Genomic DNA, 10,199 nt, shown 5'->3' with positions numbered 1-10,199 from the left:
ACCTCACCTCACGTGTTACTTGATATTTAGAAAGAAAATAAATTGTATGAACGAGGAACCAGTTTCGTGTTGCTTGGTATAACTCAGTGGGCCAGACATCTGTCATCGTCAGTACCTTTTACATAAATAAACGTGACATTTCAATGACCTTTTAAGTCACTTGTAATGACGTCAGTACCGTGCAAACTAGTACTAGCTTCCCGCTGTGTTGTGTGTTGAATAAGAGAAGCAAATTACACGACAACGTTTAGTATCAATGTTCTTGTACAGTGAAACCTCCATATAACGGACTTCTCTCCGTACAATCCGTTATCATTTCACATTTAGCGGATCCTCGATATAACGTAATTTCATCTCTATATAGTTCGTTAGATGGAAGTTTCATATCTAACGAATATTTGATAAAACGGACATTCCTCTCCATTTAGTCCCTAAAGTCGAGGTTTTACTGTAAGTTAGGTCTAGTAACTTGTTTATTTTGTCAAGTGACTCTTTTTTACTTAATATTTCTATTAAGTTATTATTACAGTCACTCAAAAAACTATCTCTACAAAATTGTTTTGAAAAAATATGACAATGGACGAAGGATTTTGACAACCCTACCGAGACAACAGGAGTCCGTGTTCATTCTGAAATTCATCGTCACCCCAAGTGCAGATAGTTGTTGGAGTGACCTACAGGATTTGGCTTTGTTGTTCATACTGTAAAAATAACTTGGATCTTCCCAGGTACACCATTTAATACTCGACAGTTTATATTTGTGTTTATATTTACAATGGTAGGGAGAGCAGAGTCATGGTGTTACTCATTTGTTGGGTTGCTGGGTTTCTACAGGTTGGGTGGGGGCACTTGTTAATGGTAGATCGGTTAGGTTAGGTGAGGTGAGGTTATGTTAGGTTAGATAAAGTGAGGTGAGGTGAGGTTTCATAAACGAACCATTTACTGTATAAAGCAAACTCCCTCCAATCCTGCGCACTGTTGGCTCCAAGTTGCGGCGTCGCTCCCCCTCCCACGTGCAGTCACCGCCGCAGTCGATGGTGTGGGTGGTGGATATCTCTTGCTCCCCCACACCACACCATGCCATGACGTCACTGCAGTCAACGTTGGTGTGGGCGGCAGACGGGAATACTATCAATACCACGGGCAAGGTATTCTCAGCCCTAGCCAGAATACCTCACCAAATAATATTGGATAACGGTCATTTATTTCACCAATCTCTGCATATTAAGTCAACTTCTGATAATTTTCTTGTGTTGGGATTTTCTCTACATTTATACACGTCTTTTCCCCCTTTCCTCTTATCCCCCCCCCTCTCTCTCCACCCCCCCTTTCCATCTCCCATTATCTGCATCTCTATACTCCTCCCGTCCCTTCTCCCCATCACCTGTATAATAATGGCTGCCTCTCGTGTTGAAGGCTTCCCGGCCCTGTGACCACCTTGGTATAAATTTGTTTAAAGTATTGAAGCTGTCTCCACCTCAACACCCACACCTTAAGTTAACGAGCCTTTAAGAATGTTCCGCGAAAACCGGACAACTCTCAAACTGCACTGGCTAACACGATCCTCAACTTTATTTGCATCCACGTCCTCAATTACTGTTACGTAGACAGAGGCAAATTGTGTAACCGTAGAGAATCTTGTCCATCGTTTCACCCAGCTCGGGGATCGAACCCAGGTATAATTGTTTGAAAGGCGAGCGTGTTGATCATTACACCACAAGTACATCCATCGGTTGCTGCAACTTCGGTGCCTGCTGACTGTCTCCCCGACACGAGGGTAACCCGATCCGCTCTTCTGCCTTGTGGTTTGATCGCCCGCGCCTTGCGCGAGGCGTGCCCTTAAAAACAAATCTATCACTAGCAAGTCTACGGACTTGGCGCACCCACATTCAACCACAACAAAGTCTCCACCTCTACTTGTTGTCCTTCCCAGAGACCGTGTTGACCCCTTTAACTGTTGCATCACATGAAGGCAGTGTTGTCCTCTAAGTCTAAACCACCTCCTCCTGCCCCTATTTACCGCCCTTTTCCTCCCCGACGTCTGTTGCGGTCGACATATAAATTTGGTATTGTTTTACGTCCAGCATAGTGCCCCACACTTGGGCTTCAAGGTCACTTGGTAATCAGCAGTAGGACAATGATATTATTTAGAGTTTCATTATTATAGTTAGTTGGACATTTATGTCAAGGTTCTATTTATTATACATGGTATCTTTGAAGACTATATTATTGAAATGATGGTAATTAAATTTTTCTTAAAGGTAATAATTGATGATGACTGAACAAGAACGTGTGACGCGAAGGACCGAAGCTGTTTCGACCGCCGCCTGTGGTTCAGCTCACACACTACATCTCCAACAGAGCCGTGACCGACCGCCCAAGATGCTAACAGCTGATCAGTGGCGACGATGATCAAGTAAAGGAAAGTAAAATGAGTCTCGATATACGCTGTTGGGGGTACTGCCCTGATCTACACGGCTGACCTGATCTACGCGGCTGACCTGATCTACGTGAGTGAGAGTCTACACTGAAGTGGTGAGTACAGACTTCTTTTTTTATATTATCATTGTAATAGAAATTAACTTCTTAGAAAGTTTGTAAGATGGAGGGATGATAATACGGAAGGGGGGGGGGAGGGGGAGGGGGAGGGGCAGGAGGAATTAGAACTGTTTACGGTTAATATCGGGGTGATAATGAAGGTGAGACGATCACCGTCTTCTGTCTCCGTTACTTTCTTATGAATTTTGTTTACGATTTTTTATGTAGTTAGACTTACTTATATTCCATTGTCGTATATGTCTGTGTGGCTCTTTTTTTCGTCTCGGTGCTCCCTGTCTGAAGGAGGGAGGGATTATGTTAACTGCCTCTCCCCTGGATTAGATCAGGTAACTTTACAATACCTTTATTTCATTATTAAGTCTCATATAATGCCGATGTTTAGGATTCAGAATAATGAAGCAGGTCACCGGGTTATTGTGGGTGACTGAAGGTTTTGTAAACGGCAGGACTGGTCATGGTGGAAACAGGCTCTGGGCAGTGAACTCTCCGGATTTAATATTTTATTTTATTTCTTATTGCTTGGAATATCTGCAACTCTTGTACGATAGACATCTAACTTGATACAGCCTCATAAAAAAAAATAATCCAAAGGTGTTAAATCCTGGTATGGAGCTGCCCAGAGCCTATTTCCACCACGTCTCAAGGTTGACCTTGAATCAGTCTCACATAAATGGCTCTTGGAGCCAAATCAGTATAGCAAGTAACAGATAAATAGTGAAAATGCATCACCAATAAGAATTTTTCAATAGATACTAATAAATAACCAAAGTTTGACACTCAGCTAAACACTTTGTGGTACAGTAGAGTGACGTCTGATGGTGCGGAGAAAGAACTGTTTAACGGTTGGATTATCTGGTCTAAACAGTCATTATCTTATGTAGAACCTTGACATAGTTTATATTACCAATAAAAAAGAGAGGTGGCAATAAAAGGTTTGGTTAGGTTAGGTTGGGTTATGAGCTGAGATGCCAATGAAAGGCACAATAATGTTCCAAGAGAAGGTCGTGTGGGAACGTTATCATCACCATTACTGTGGGGAGGAGGACGGAAGGCTCGTCGAGAAATGATTAGAGATTTCTCATCCTAATCCACAAAAGGAGGAAACAGATTAGGGTCATGAGCGGGAAGAAAAGAGAGGGGCCGATAATAAGGCCAATACCGAAGACAAGATAAACAAATACATGATATTAATTGACTATTTGTTGGTATATATTTACAGTATGATAGAGAGAGAAAGAGAGAATTATATTGGGTTAGGTTAGGTTAGCTTAAGTTAGGTTAGGTTAGCTTAGCTTAAGTTAGGTTAGCTTAAGTCAAGTTAGGTGGTTAATGCGAAGGTATAATATACTAGGTGATGGGGGGTTAATCTTCATGTGATCCGAAAAATTGTTGCTTTATTGGAGGCTCTTGACCGTGTGGTGTGATGCAGCGTGTTAAGGTGTGAGATAAAACAGTGATGTGTGTGACCTAGTGCGGGGACTGACAACAGGGACTGACAACAGTAGCGCGGGGACTGACAACAGGGACTGACAACAGTAGCGCGGGGACTGACAACAGGGACTGACAACAGTAGCGCGGGGACTGACAACAGGGACTGACAACAGTAGCGCGGGGACTGACAACAGGGACTGACAACAAGCATTTCAAGTTGTCAAACATTTATACATTGGTACTATTGTCTGGTCACATTGTTTTGGTGATAATGTAGCAGTGGTGTAAAAATGTACTCAGTATTTTTGTATCTGTTGATCAACTAATTGTGTGTAAAACAATGTAATGGACTTTCATGTATACGATATTTGATATATATGCGAATGGTTAAAACTACAACTGCGTAAACACGTCTAGTTATACTGGCTTACACCTCGTGCAGCCTTATAGCCTAGCCCAACCTAACCTAACCTAACCTATACCCGTTAGGTTAATGTCCGGTAAATGAAGGTTTTACTGTAGTTAAAATATAATAAATTAAAGGGTAAAACAACTCACACTAAACAGTTATCTACACAACCATTAAATTAAATATCATGTGGGTTAAACTTGGGCGCATATTCATCATTCTTGTCACCAAGTGGGTCTCGGCACCGCGCCTCAGTCAGTCCCACAACTAAACTCAATTCTTCCTTGAAACATAAAAGTTAAATATTATTTTAATGTAAATGGAAATATAATACCAATACAATTATTATCCACGATTTTGTTACTCTATGAAACATTTACTGTGGATAAGGATTGTTCGTGTGACTGACCCTCACCCGCTGGTAGTCCTTAATCAGCCGTAGAATGGTCGCTTTTTGCAGCTACATATTGATCAAGTATTAAGAGATGATAGTGTAGTCACGGACACAAACCGCCACTCAAAAACAACACCAGTTACCTCTGAAAAAAATATTTTCTTTTGGTAATAACAAAGTCACTAACCTAACCAAACCTAACCTGACCAAACATTCCCCGAACATTTATCAATATCCACAAGGACATTTAAATCCTATAACGACTTCACCTCATGTAGTATCCATCACTGCTGTAGACTGTCTGCGGTAATCTTAAGCAGAGGTAAACCTCACATCGTCTTGCTCAACGTGTTTTAAATCCTGGAACCGCTAATCAATGCAGATCACTTAAGCTCAAACTGGTTATATTTTAGCTTCCACCGGATCCAACCAGGTATGTTGAGTACCTGAGCAGGAACAAGTTACAACAAGATTCACAGTTCCTATCTCTTATTGTAGGAAGTGAACACCTTCTCTTTATCATGTTTTACAGTGCTCTCATAACTGTAATATGAGATGGGAGGAAACACTTAGTCACAGTTACGCGCGCGTCCCCACCATCATAGGACACTTGCCTCATATATTGTTACTTCTCGTTTTACTGTATTTGGTTTTATAGTTTCGACAGTACACCGCGGCAAGGTGTGTGACACTGCCTCTCGTGATGGTGACTTGTTTTGCGAGCACAACACTGGGTGGTGATGGTGACTTGTGTAGTGAGCACAACACTGGGTGGTGATGGTGACGACTTGTTTCGTGAGCACAACACTGGGTGGTGATGGTGACTTGTGTAGTGAGTACAACACTGGGTGGTGATGGTGACGACTTGTTTCGTGAGCACAACACTGGGTGGTGATGGTGACTTGTGTAGTGAGCACAACACTGGGTGGTGATGGTGACTTGTGTAGTGAGCACAACACTGGGTGGTGATGGTGACTTGTGTAGTGAGCACAACACTGGGTGGTGATGGTGACGACTTGGTGATGGTGACGACTTGTTTCGTGAGCACAACACTGGGTGAGGGCTCACCAGCACAGGTATAAGGGTGTCCGTGTTTATCAAGCAGAGGGCTGGTGGAGGCGGACACACGTGCGGGCTCACCAGGGCAGAGGCTCAGCTTTAAGCCGCGGGTCACGCCCAGCCGCTTGTAACATCTTTAGAGATGCATTAATTGGGATTTGTAATACTCTAGTTTTTAATAAAACTTTTATTACCTCAGATTAATTAAAGGACGTTGGGAGTTATGTTAGACAGGTTAAGTGTAACATGTTTGTGTTAGTTCGTAATATATACAAATTAATGTCGTTTACATTCAGACAAACAAAAGAGCGATTTTTTCTGCATCAAGTCGTTGTCCTTCTCCGACCTATAACACTGGTTGTATAACATTATAATTGGTTCTTATATAACCAATGAAGAGTGAAAGTGCCACCATAAATTGTTCAGTGTACGAGAGAAATAAAGTTCTCAACTGTGTACAGTATAATAATGTTTTAAACACTGGTAGAAACACAGTAATTACTAGTTAAAGGGTACACTTATTCTCCTCTGTTGATCACATACAACATGACATCTGTCAGCAAGTATTGTCACCATAATTCACCACACCACCACAGGTATCATCCACTTAAAGTTTTGGTTCCCCAGTACCTAAACTAACCTAACCTAACCTAACCTAGCCAAAACATAAAGAGGTTCATACAAAAATTTCACATCACAATTTTGAAATATTTGTTGTATAAACCTTTACTATTTTATTATTAACGTGAACCAAACAGATGCCATAAAAGTCTTTAAACTGAAGTATTACCGTAATTTTACTAGGCTTTAGTTGTACATAGTTCTTGTTATGTACTAAACTCTATGAAACAATTGAGTATTACAGAAAATAAATGACTGAAATAGTTATAGGAAATATTTTTATATGAACTGTGGAAGACTATTTTTTTTTTTTTACATTATAGATTTTCCTTTGTCACTGTATGTTGTAACCCTCACCTTCCATGATTTAAATAATTAGTAAGAAAAAAAAGCCTTTCTTTACCTGTATCTCATATCACAAACATCAATATGCATTCTTGTGAAGACTACTTGGTAATAATTGTTATGATTTGGTCTGGATTTTTCGTCTTGGGGCTGTCTGATCATTTCATCGTCTCTAAATTAGATTATCTTTCTCATTTTCTTCTTATCAAATTATTTATCTTTGATATTTGAGTCCAGGGCGACGTATCCTCCACTGTATGTTCTCTGCTTGAGAAGATTTGACCTTTTTATCTTAGTAAAACCTTTTATGCTGATGTTGCTGAGAATACTTACTGCACGGGGGTAAAACTGATGATGCTTTTGAGCTTGAGAATTACAGAGGCCTGTGTGTGTGTGTGTGTGTGTGTGTGTGTGTGTGTGTGTGTGTGTGTGTGTTGGAGCACTGTGTGTTTGTGTGCGCAAGGTACATTTTTGGGAGTATATAATTATATTCAAGAGTATTTATGTATATGTTGGTATTATAGGTGTATGCATAGGGTTGTATGTGCTAGCTAGCTATTTGTGTGTAAGTCCACCTCAGACGTAAATGTGTGTACGCCCCTTTGTCTTACACCGTGCCTGGCAGGTGGCTAAAAGATGTGGAAATCCAGGCTATTGGAAATCGTTATTGGAGCTGCCTGAGTCGTGAGTGAGCAGCAACTGAGAGGAGGAACCACATATACCGGGGCGCAGAGGATTGGGCAGCCCGGGAGGGAGGGGAAAATGATTGTTGCAGGCTGGTCGTGGTTATGAGGTTAAGATTGTTGTAGGCTGGTCGTGGTTATGAGGTTAAGATTGTTGTAGGCTGGTCGTGGTTATGAGGTTAAGATTGTTGTAGGCTGGTCGTGGTTATGAGGTTAAGATTGTTGTAGGCTGGTCGTGGTTATGAGGTTAAGATTGTTGTAGGCTGGTCGTGGTTATGAGGTTAAGATTGTTTAGGCTGGTCGTGGTTATGAGGTTAAGATTGTTGTAGGCTGGTCGTAGTTATGAGGTTAAGATTGTTGCAGGCTGGTCGTGGTTATAAAATAAGTCTGCCATCTTAGTTCAAAGTAAAGCCACTATGTCAACAACCTAACTTAACCTAACCTATGCCCACTAAATGACCAATTCCTTAATCCCTTGCCCTAACCTGCCATCCGGATTATCTCCTAACTTAACCCTTTACACCACATCACATTCACCAATAATGCTGAACTAGAAAGTGCCACTTATGTCACTGATCCGCCAGAGTGGAGGTGACGCCAGGTTGTCACATCAAGTATCTCCTGAACCACTCGCTGGAACTATTGATCCCAACTGTGTTATTCTCAAGGACGAATTCTGGGGTGTTGAGCTTATCGTCTCAGAATCGTAACAATGATTTTTACCATAAATTTACTCGTGTGTCAATTCACTAACCAATATATTCCAGCTTCTTATACATGAACGCTATACCTCATATACTTATCTACACTGACTATGTATACTCAAGCCAAAGTAATAATTTATAAAGGTCATCTTTATAGCATACGTTCCTACACACTCACAAACCTAACCTAAGCTGACATAACCTAACCTAACCTCACCTGGCCTAAACTAACCCAACCCAACCTAACCAAACACAATTATACTCTCATCTACACAATCCAACCCCGCGAGATTACCTCCACACACACACCCACACCAAGACCTTGACACTAATACAATCCTCAGTTCACCTCAACATACTCAGTACAGCTTAGCCATCAACTTATAAATGCCTTTTCATACACGTTTTAAGTCTAATCTAACCCAAACTTTACACATACCTTACATTCATCTACATTCATTCATTCTTCACTTGACAATCTCTAGACCTCCCCTTCCTCTTCCATAACTCAACCTAACCTAACCTAACCAACAGGGCATCCTTAAACTAAGACAGAGAGACAGTCATTATCACTTACATATGTTCCCCCACTCCACGTGAAACACACCCACGCCATAAGATGTACCCAGACGGACCAATCATTAATCACTCTCCAAGTCCTTACGACCATCCCATGACTGTTATCTGATCACACACACACACACACACACACACACACACACACATCTATCTTAATGTATCCCATAATACATCCATTATCATCTAATGCTATCTCTTCCATTCATTATTAACCCCAAGGTCTACTCCGCACAACACATTCAGGAGACTTATGTCAACCCATTCGAGTCAAACACCAAGCTCCCGTACCCGTGAACCAGCCATATCCACTCACACCACCACACAAACACCAAGCTCCCGTACCCGTGAACCAGCCATATCCACTCACACCACCACACAAACACCAAGCTCCCGTACCCGTGAACCAGCCATATCCACTCACACCACCACACAAACACCAAGCTCCCGTACCCGTGAACCAGCCATATCCACTCACACCACCACACAAACACACCCACATTTGGAGGGGAAAAGGGTCATGGGACGACATGGAATGGAATATTGATCTCTGCACCAAGCACGACCTTGGTGAGGCAGCCAGGAGGAGCCGCTCCTCTCTCTGGCCGGCTCGTGGCTTCACCCTCAGCCCCCAACACCCTCCACCCTCCTCTACCTAACTCTTTGGCCACAAGCTTTTGTTTATCGCCTCCAATAGTCAAACTTCACGCTCAAAACATTTTATTTTCCTAAGTTATCAGTGTATCTGTGTCATTACTCCTCCTTCGCCATAGACAGACATTATCAGTCATCTTCGGTTTGTACATCTATCAACACAAGTGAGGATGGGTTCTCCAAGTTATTACTCTAACTCATTACTTACATCTATCGTTCACTTAATCATCTATATTAGTTATCATTCTATTACACTCTGTTATCTTCCAACATTCACAACTCATTTGTCATCCTATATCCCCCATTAACTCTTATCATCCGACGTTCAGGACTCTCATTTTTGTCGCTCATTTATCATCCTACTTTAAGCATCTCTGGAGCAGGTTTGTGATCATAAATTTCGTCTCCTCATTTCTGTGTTGGAAAAACTCGTCACCACCACCAGGCTGCATCCTTCATCAGTGTACTGTGTGTGGAAGGCCTATGCCACGTGTCTTTCAAAAGCCATTATGTCTTCCATAACCGCGTACTGTAGCACCCTCTACTAACACATTGTTCAGCTCCTGGACACATATTTTATTGTGGCATATAACCCCCATCCGTTCTAAACAACTCGCTTCAAATACCTTCGGTGTTTAGCAAGGTTAGGTTAGGTTAGGTTAGGTTAGGTTAGGTTAGCCAGGAAAATACAGATACAGAGTGGACAATATACCCCTACGTGTTTTTCTTTAACAAAAAAAAAACATTAAAATATTTAAAAAAAT

Source organism: Homarus americanus, unplaced genomic scaffold, assembly GCF_018991925.1.
Source record: "Homarus americanus isolate GMGI-L3 unplaced genomic scaffold, GMGI_Hamer_2.0 scaffold11151, whole genome shotgun sequence".
Lineage (NCBI taxonomy): Eukaryota > Metazoa > Arthropoda > Malacostraca > Decapoda > Nephropidae > Homarus > Homarus americanus.
The sequence above is the reverse complement of the archived record's forward strand: the minus strand, read 5'-3'. Positions refer to the sequence as shown.